Genomic DNA, 9,865 nt, shown 5'->3' on the forward strand with positions numbered 1-9,865 from the left:
AATAAGTCAGACAGAGAAAGACAGATACCATTGATTTCATTTACATGAGGAATCTAAAAAACAAAACAAATGAACAAACATAACAAAACATAAAGAGACTCATAGATACAGAGAAGAAACAGGTGGTTGCCCGAGGGGCGGGGGTGGAGGAGGAGGGAAACAGGTGAGGGAATTTGAGACGTACAAATTCCCAGTTACAAAATAAATGAGTCATGGGGATGAAATGCACAGCATGGGGAATATAGTCAATAATATAATAACTTTGTATGTGTCAGATGGTAACTAGACTTATTGTGGTGATCATTTTCTAGTATATAGAAATATAGAATCTCTATGTTGTACACCTGGAACTAACATAGTATTGTAGGTCAATTATACTTCAGTTAAAAACAGTAATAATGAATAAACAAACAAATAAATAAAGGAGTTAAGACTAGTCAAAGGGTAACAATTCAGGATTTTTTTATTTTTCCAGTATAAAAATAATACTCATTTGTTTAAAATTCAAAAACAATACTAAAAAGCATAGATATTTTAAATCACCCAAAGCCCTACAAATCAGAGTAATCACTGTTAGCATTTTTTGTGTATTTCCTTCCAGTCTTTTTTTCTTTGCATAATTTTTTAAACTTTATTTTATTGTGGCAAGAACACTTAGCATGAGGTCTACCCTCTTAACAAATTTTAAGTGTACAGGAAAGTTAACTATACATGATTTTGTACAGCAGATCTCTCGAACTTATTCATCTTGCAAAACTGAAACTTTATGCCCATTGATTAGTAACTCCTCTTTTCCCCCTTCCCCTCCAGCCCCTGGCAACCACCATTTTACTGTGTCTCTATGAGTTTGAATATTTTAGATACATACTATAAGTGGAATCATACAGTACTTGTCTTTTTGTGGCTGGTTTATTTCACTTAGCATAATGTCCTCAAGGTTCATCCATGTTGTCACATATTGCAGAATTTCCTTCTCTTTTATGGCTGAATAATATTCCATTGTATGTATAGACCACATTTTGCTTATCCATTCATTGGTTGATAGACATTTACGTTGTTTCTACATCTTGGCTATTGTAAATAGTGCTGTAATGTACACGGGGTGCTAATATCTCTTTGAGATCCTGATTTCAGTTCTTTTGGATAAATACCCAGAAGTATGATTGCTGGATCACATGGTAGATCTATTTTGAATTTTTTGAGGAACTGCCATACTGTTTTCCATAGCAGCTGCACCATTTTGCATTCCCACCAACAGCGTACAAGGGTTCCAATTTCTCCACATCCTTCCATAGTTTTCATTTTTTGGATTGTTTAAGAATTGTGACCCTAGCCTCTTCCTTTCAACCTGTGATGCCTGAGGTGAAGGTCTGTTTTCTGAGGACAACTTTTGCAAGGTGGTGGGAGAAATCTTAAATAGTGGCTCACACACACAGCAGCAGGACGGAGATGGACCACACGCTGGATTGTGTTGGAAAAAGAACTTCTCCACTGGTTTCCATCGTCTCTCACGGAGGTTGGGAGTCCTGATCTTATTCCGGAACTAAGGAGGCCAATGCAGCAGAAAACCCTGCCTCCTCGCTCCTCTGTAGCTAATAAGATGCACTGGCATTTGATGCCATGGGGCCATGTTTTGTTGGAGAGTGGGCCACTGAAGCAGGTGTGGTGTGCCCTCTTGCCTGTTCCCCACGCCCTTGAGCACTCCCTGAGCCCTGGCCAGGAAGGCTCTCCTGTGCTTTTTGTTTGCATGGGGTTCACACACCTGAGCACAGCCCCACCCTACCGTAACCCGTGAGAACGCCCGCCATTCCCTGTACCTCATCTGCCCACGTGAGGCAGGCCTGCAGGCCCATTCCACATGGCTGACCCAGAGGGAGGGACACTCCAAGTCTGCTCTGTTGGCCTGTCAGAGCTCCATGGCATGCCACTCCCAAGGTTTAGATTTGTGGGGAGAGAAGGGGCCGCATCTTAACTAGAGATCTAAGCTACATCTTCAAATTTAGCTTGTATCAGAGAATCTGATATCAGATTCCCTATAGGTAGGGATATATACATCCCAGTTTTTCTGGGCTAGTCCCAGCTTATGCCTGTCCTTCTGGCATAATTATTAATAGCATCCTCTTTCACTTTCAAACGTGTCCCAATTTGCACAATACATTATAGGGTGCTTGTGCAGAGTAAGAAGATATGAAATTACCTTCTCAGTGGCTGGTGTAATCTCTGGTGGTGGAGGGGAAGGCAGAGGGATACAATTTGGATCCCCAAGCCCCTTCCAGATGGCACAAGTGCCATAGCTTATCAATCCCTGGTTTTAGCAGAAGTCACTGTAACCACAGGAAGTTCCAGGCAAGGAAGCAGGACAGTTCTGCAGGGAACTATCTCAGGGAAGATATTGCTCCATTAAGCCATCACCCAGCTCCCAGCCGGCACCCACACAACCTCAGGCCTCCAGGACCCTCTTGCTCTTTATCTTCTAAGTCTGAACCTCTCGCCTCAACCTGCACGTCCAGATTTGCTGCCAGCGCCCCCCAACTTCTGCCATCATCCCCTTGTTTGGCTGCACTGAACCCTTCACACCTGACTCTACCTCTCAAGGGTCTCTGCCTTGGCCTCCTCCTTGACTACAGCTCAGTCCAGCTCCATCAGGGACCTCCCAGCTGAAGCTGTACCCACAGCAGGGACTTCATCCTGTGCCTCGAAGGCTCTTGATGGAGACCCACACATTAGACAAGACTGTAACCTCCACAGTTTGTCTTCTGAAATTCTGCCTTTGGCTCACTTTAAATTTCTGCCCCATCTTTAATATTTTCCACTGGCTCCTTCCCTTCACCATTAGACCTTTGTATGTTTATTTATTCATTCATTCATTCAGTGTTACTTATGGGCCCGTCAGGGTGCCAGGCGGAGGATGCAGGTCTTCCCTCTCCTTTGTCACTGCTGTCCCTACCACTCAGCTCTCCTTCCTAACCTAACCTCTCCAGGAAGTGACCTGTTCACAGCTCCCATTTACTTGCTCCCTCTTTGCAGTCTTCTGCCCCCACTGATATTCTAAAACTGCCCCTGCTATGCTCACCAGTAACCTCCGGGTTGCCAGACCAGGAACTGTCCCAGCCTCTTGGCCTTGGCACTATTGACCCATTTCTTCTTCTCTTGGTGACCTGGACGTTGCCTTTCCCTGACTCTTTCCTGCATCCCACCTGCATCCCACCATCTCCACCCACCCAGGATCTCCCATGTGTCTTGAGAGTATACTGACCCAGTCCCTGGAATTGACTTCATTTTATGGTCCAGCTTCTGTGCCTAGGGGAAGGGGGCAATCCCACCTCTGACCTATTTCACTTAGCATAATGCTCTCAAGGTCCATCCATGTTGTCACGATAGCAAGATTTCATTCTTTTTTATGGCTAAGTAATATTACAGTGTGTGTGTACACTAGATAGATAGATGATACGTACTTACATACATGCATACATACATACATACCTCATTTTCTTTACCCATTCATCCATCCATCAGCGGACACTTAGGTTGTTTCCATATCTTGGCTATTGTAAATAATGCTGCAATGAACATGAGGGTGTAGATGTCTTTTCAAGTTAGTGTTTTCATTTTCTTCAGATAAATACCCAGATGTAAATTGCTGGATCATATGGTAGTTCTATTTTTAATTTTTTGAGGAAACGCCATACTGTTTCCATAGTGACTGCACCAATTTACATTCCCACCAAAAGTGCCCAAGGGTTCCCTTTTCTCCACATCCTGACTAATACTTATTATTTGTTCTTTTTGATAATAGCCATTCTGACAGGTGTGAGGTGATATTGTGGTTTTGATTTTCATTTCCCTGATGATTAGTGATGTTGAGCATCTTTTCATATACCTGTTAGCCATCCATATGTATTCTTTGGAAAAATGTCTATTCAGATCTTCTGTCCATTTTTTAATTGGATTGTTTGGGTTTTTTGCTATTGAGTTGTATGAGTTCTTTACATATTTTGGATATGAACGCCTTGTCAGACATATGATCTGCAAATATTTTCTTCCATTCAGTAGGTTGCCTTCAGTGTGATGTCCCACTTGATTTTTGCTTTTGTTGCCTTTGCTTCTGAATCAGATTCAAAAAATCATCACCAAGACCTCTGTAAAAAAAGCTTACCGCCTATGTTTTCTTCTAGGAGCTTTATGGTTTCAGGTCTTATGTTCAAGTCTTAGTCCATTTTGAGTTCATTTCTGTGTATGCTGTAAGATAGTGGTCCAGTTTTCCCAACATCATTTATTGAAGAGACTGTTCTTTCCCCATTGTATATTCTTGGCTCTTCTGTTGTAAATTAGTTGGCCATATGTATGGGTTTATTTCTGGGCTCTCTATTGTGTCCCACTGATCTATCTGTCTGTTTTTATGCCAATACCATACTATGACTTTGTAATATAGTTTGAAACTAGAGAGTGTGATATCTTCCAGCTTTGGTTCTCTTTCTCAAGATTGCTTTAGCTATTCGGGAACTTTTGTGGTTCCATACAAATTTTAAGATTGTTTGTGCTAGTTCTGTGAAAAATGCCATTGGAATTTTGATAGGGATTGCACTGAATCTGTAGATTGCTTTGGGTAGTATGGACATTTTAACAATATTAATTCTTCCAATCCATTGAGCACTTGTTGCCCGTTTTTGAACTTCATATAAATGGAATCATACAGTATGTAGTTTTTTGTATCTGGGTTCTTTCACTCATCCTTATATCCATGAGATTCACTCACATTGTTGTGTATAGCAGTTATGTGTTATCTTTTTAATCACTGAATAGTGTTCCATTGTCTGAATATTCCACAATTTATTCATTCATTCTACTGTTGATGAGTTGTTTCCAATTTGTGTTATTATGAATAAATATGCTATGAATACTTTTGTTTATGCCTTTTGGATGACATATGCACTCATTTCTCTTGGATATTTACCCAGTAGTGAGATTGCTGAATTATATAAAGCTATATACTTAGCTTTAATAACTATTTCCAGACAGTTTTCCAAAGTAGTTGTACCAATGTACATTCTTCCAGCAAGGTATGAGATTTTCAGTGGCTCCAATCTTGACCAACAGTGGTAATCTCAGTTTTAAAAATTTTAGCCATTTGGGGGAGGGGGGTGTAGTGATATCTCATTGTGGTTTTAATGTGCATTTCCCTGATGACTAATGATCATGAATGTCTTTTAATATGTATATTGGCCACTTGGATATATAAAATGCCTGTTCAAGTCCTTTGCCCATTTTTAAATTGGCTTGTCTGTCTTTTTGTTTGTAGGAGCTCTTTATATACTCCGGATATGAGTCTTTTGATGGATCTATGTATTGTGCATGCCTGCTCCCAGTGTGGGGTTTGCCTTCTCTTTTTTGCGTGTGATTTTTTAAAAAATTGTTAACTGTTGTAAAATATACACAACATGAAATTTATCATTTTTAAGTGTATAGATCAGTGACATTAAATATATTCATATCTGCAATCACCACCACCATCTAACTCCAGAGCTTTTTCATCTTCCCAAACTGGAACTCTGTACCCATTAAACACTAACTCCCCATTCTCTTCTCCCTCCAGTCCCTGGCAACCACTGTTCTACTTTCTATCTCTATGAATTTGACTATCCTAGGAACCTCATATGAATTAGAATCATATAATATTTGTCCTTTTGTGACTGCCTTATTACACTTAGCATAATGTCTTCAAGGTTCATCCATGTTTTAGCATGTGTTAGAATTCCCTTCCCCTTTAAATCTGAATAATATTCCACTGTATGGATAGACCACATTTTATTTATCTATTCATCCTTTGATGGACACTGAGTTATTTCCACCCTTTGGCTACTGTGAATAATGCTGCTATAAACATGGGTGCATTGCCCTGTCTTTGGTGAAGAAATATTCTTGGTTTTTTTAAGTCAGATTTATTGAGGTATAATTTACATTCATTCTTTTTAGGCACTACAGTCTATAAATTCTGAAAACACATGCAGTCATACAGCAATCAAGACAGAGCATTTTTTTTTAATAAATTTATTTATTTATTTTTGGCTGCGTTGGGTCTTTGTTGCTGTGCACAGGCTTTCTCTAGTTGTGGCGAGCGGGGTCTACTCTTCGTTGCAGTGCGCGGGCTTCTCGCTGCAGTGGCTTCTCTTGCTGCGGAGCACAGGCTCTAGGCACACAGGCTTCAGTAGTTGTGGTACGTGGGCTCAGTAGTTGTGGCACGTGGGCTCAGTAGTTGTGGCGCACGGGCTTAGTTGCTCGGTGGCATGTGGGATCTTCCCAGACCAGGGACTGAACCCATGTCCTCTGCCTTGGCAGGCGGATTCTTAACCACTGCACCACCAGGGAAGCCCCAGTTATCTATTTTATACATAGTAGTGTATATATGTCAATCCCAGTCTCCCAATTCATCCCACCCCCCTTCTCCCCTTGGTATCCATACGTTTGTTCTCTATATCTGTGTCTCTATTTCTGCTTTGCAAATAAGTTCATCTGTATCATTTTTCTAGATTCCACATATAAGCCATATTATACAATATTTGTTTTTCTTGATAGAACTCTTACAAATACTGTATGATTTTACTTATATGTGGAACCTAAAAAACAAAACAAACAAAACAAAATTAAAACTGACTCATAGATACAGAGAACAAATGGGTGGTTGCCAAAGGGGCAGTAGGTGGAGGTGGCAAAATAGGTGAAGGGGATTAACAGGTACAAACCTCCAGTTATAAAATAAATAAGGCACAGGGATACAATATACAGCATAAGGAATACAGTCAATAATACTGTAATAACTTTGTATGGGGACAGATGGTTACCAGACTTATCGTGGTGATCATTTCATAATGTATGCAAATGTTGAATCACTATGTAGTACACCTGAAACTAACATAATATCGTATGTCAATCATACTTCAATTTTTAAAAGGAAAAAAGTTTAATTAAAATTTTTAAAAATTTTTGAAAGAACTCTCTTGTGAAAGCCTATAAAACTTGTTCTAATGTTATAGGACTATTCAGAATTTTGGTAAGTGACATATCTTCTAGGGATTTGTCCATTTTATGTAACCTCAAATTCATAGATGGTATTATTTGTTGACATTATTTTATTATTTTTAAACATTGTTGTATCTGTAGTTATATGCTCTTTTCACTCATACTGTTAATTATATATGTCTTTTTCTCTCCTTCTCTCTCTCCCTTCCTCCCTCTGTCTCCTAATTACACCAGGGATTTGTCTATTTGTTTATCTTCTTGAAAAACCAACTTTAACTTTTGTTGAGTCTTCCTACTGCATCAGTGTTTTCTGTTCCACTGATTTCTGCTCATATTTTTACTATGTCCTTCCTTCTGCTTTCTTTGGGCCTATTCTGTTGTTCTTTTCTCAACCCCTTAGTTTGGATACTTATATTAATGTTCATCAGCCTTTTTTCTTTTCTAATATAAGAATATAAAACCATAAGTTTCCCTTGAAACATTTTTGCTGTATCCTACAAGTTTTTATATGTAGTATTTCCATTATCATTCAGTTTTAATTACTTTTTTTTTAACGTGACATCTAACGTTGCCAACTTTATTTTGTGCATTTGTGTAAGAACATTTAGTTTACAGGTTTCGGGGCTCTCTCAAACTGTATAATTTGCTTTGAGAAGTACACTCAATACAATTTTTTAATTGTTTAAAGCTGCATTCAACATCAAACTTACCTTGGGTAACTTTTGACAACTTACATCTGTGGACAAAGCTAATAGTGTTTTTTTAAACATCAACAGCACCTTGCCTGAACAGGACTTTAAAGAAATTAATATATTGAAAAAACATATTTGAACCCTTATTTGATCACTTTAATTGCACCATTAAAACATTTGACTTAAATTATTGGACCATTCCAGTCAGTGTACTGTTCTGATTTATCATTGTGTAGGCCAATTGGCCTGTCAGTGCGCATGTCTTTTTCGCTGGTCTTATAATTTTTGTGCAGTAATTAAAGGCAAAGGACTAGATGCACTATTGTGTAAAGAGATTACACATGACTGTACCCTATTGCACTTAATCAAATAGTATGTGGGGATTTACAATCGCTTGCACTGTTTCACAAAATAAATATCTCATGTCAAATACTAGATAAGCATCTAAGTTATTTCTACTTAATCCTGTTTAGATAATAGGGACAGAATAAACTGTGGTACAGAATAAACCTGGGCCCTCAGCTGCCAGTAGCAGCTTCAGTTTCTTGGGTGGTCAGGGGACCCGTTCTGTTAGAGGATCCAAAGTAGACCACACCCTGATATAAGGTAGGCGCTATTATCCTCGATTCGTATTTTTTAGAGTCCTGCTCCTGAGCTAGAGTTTACACCAACTGCCTACTACCCCTGCTAACTTGGGGCCCCCCTCCAGTTATTAAGCACCAAAGCGGCTAGACATGGCACTTGTGCATACCTGCCCTTCAACACGTGCTGCCTTGTACTCAGAAATGATGCACGTTTCACCTAAACCCAGGAGGGATCGTTATCACCTAGAACGTGGATTACGAAGGAGTGACTGTGCATTTATCTAGGTGCCTATGTTGTGCCCCGCAATGCACAGAACCCTGTCGTTGTAAGCTGTTCAAGCTATCTGGGGCATATCCAAATAAGCAGTTGACCCTAAACGGCGGTTTTTCTAAGTAGTCCGCGAATACACCGCAGCCAGACGAGTTCAGCCCATGCAGCTCAAGACCGGGAGCCAGTTCGTGTCAAGTGCACTACGGCCCTCACTCAGTCTGTTCAAGGCCACAGCCGGATTCTCATCTCCCCTCCCTGCAGACGCCCTCCCCGCCGCGGTTAAATGAACCTGCCCGTCTCACTGATTTCCACGGAGAGGACACTCGGACTCACAGGACAGGCACAGGAATAAGCAGAGACTGCAGGACCCCCGACGTCTTCCCCAGCCCCCAACCCCGGCAGCCCAGGCCCGCCGTCTAGCTCGCGGTTAAAAAGGCCGCCACCGCGGGGTCAGACGGCCCCAGTTAAGCGCAAGCGCGTGCTGCTCCGGCGCAGCAGCCTGACACCGCCCCCCCCCCCCCGCCCCACCCGCCCGGCGCCACGCGCAGGCGCGGCGAGGGCTCAAAGGAAGCGCGTTTAATTACTTCTAAATTTATGCGATGCTTTCTTCTTGATTCATGAGACAGGTTTTGGGTTTTTTTTCCAAATGTATAGAAAATGTTTTAAATTGTCCTTTTGTTATAAACTTCTATTGAATTGTTTTGTAAACAGAGAGTCTATTATAATGCTTACACTTTAAAATATGTAGGGAAATTTTATCATTAATTTTTATGAATGTTCCGTGTATGCTTGGGGAAACAAAATGTTTTCTAATTGTTCGATGCCAAATTTTATATAGGTCCATTAGAAAAAGTCTGTGTTGTGTTTCCATTCATTATACCACTGCTGATATATATTTTTCTACTTATCAATAATCAAGACAGGTGCATTGAAATCTTCCACTAAAATGAAGGATTGTTCATTTTTTCCTTGTTGTACTATTAATGATAGATGTGACTTGAATCTCTTTGGATACTGCCTGTCCTTCATTCTTTCTCTTCTCTCCTTCTGACTTTAGACATTTATCAAACCATCTGATTCTAGCTTCTCTCTCTTAATTTCTCATATTCTCCATCACCTTTTCCTCTTTGTGGCATTCTGGATAATTTCTCCAAATACATCTTTCCGTTTACTACTTTTTCTTCAACTGTGTCTATCAAAACTGTGCTTTTTAAACCTATCCACTGAGTTTTCATTTCAACAATTACATTTTTCATTTTGAGGTGATCCTTTTTTTTGAGGTTACATTCATATAACTTGAA

The 9,865-nt window shown here is 40.1% G+C and overlaps 1 non-coding gene across 1 annotated transcript; it reads right to left on the minus strand.

Moving 5' to 3' along the window:
- Nucleotides 1-8,976: 8,976 nt before the first annotated feature.
- Nucleotides 8,977-9,138, minus strand: LOC118900308. Its single transcript, XR_005021090.1, has one exon. It is a non-coding gene; the product is annotated as a small nucleolar RNA SNORA76 (small nucleolar RNA).
- Nucleotides 9,139-9,865: the final 727 nt, after the last annotated feature.

Source organism: Balaenoptera musculus, chromosome 8, assembly GCF_009873245.2.
Source record: "Balaenoptera musculus isolate JJ_BM4_2016_0621 chromosome 8, mBalMus1.pri.v3, whole genome shotgun sequence".
NCBI lineage: Eukaryota > Metazoa > Chordata > Mammalia > Artiodactyla > Balaenopteridae > Balaenoptera > Balaenoptera musculus.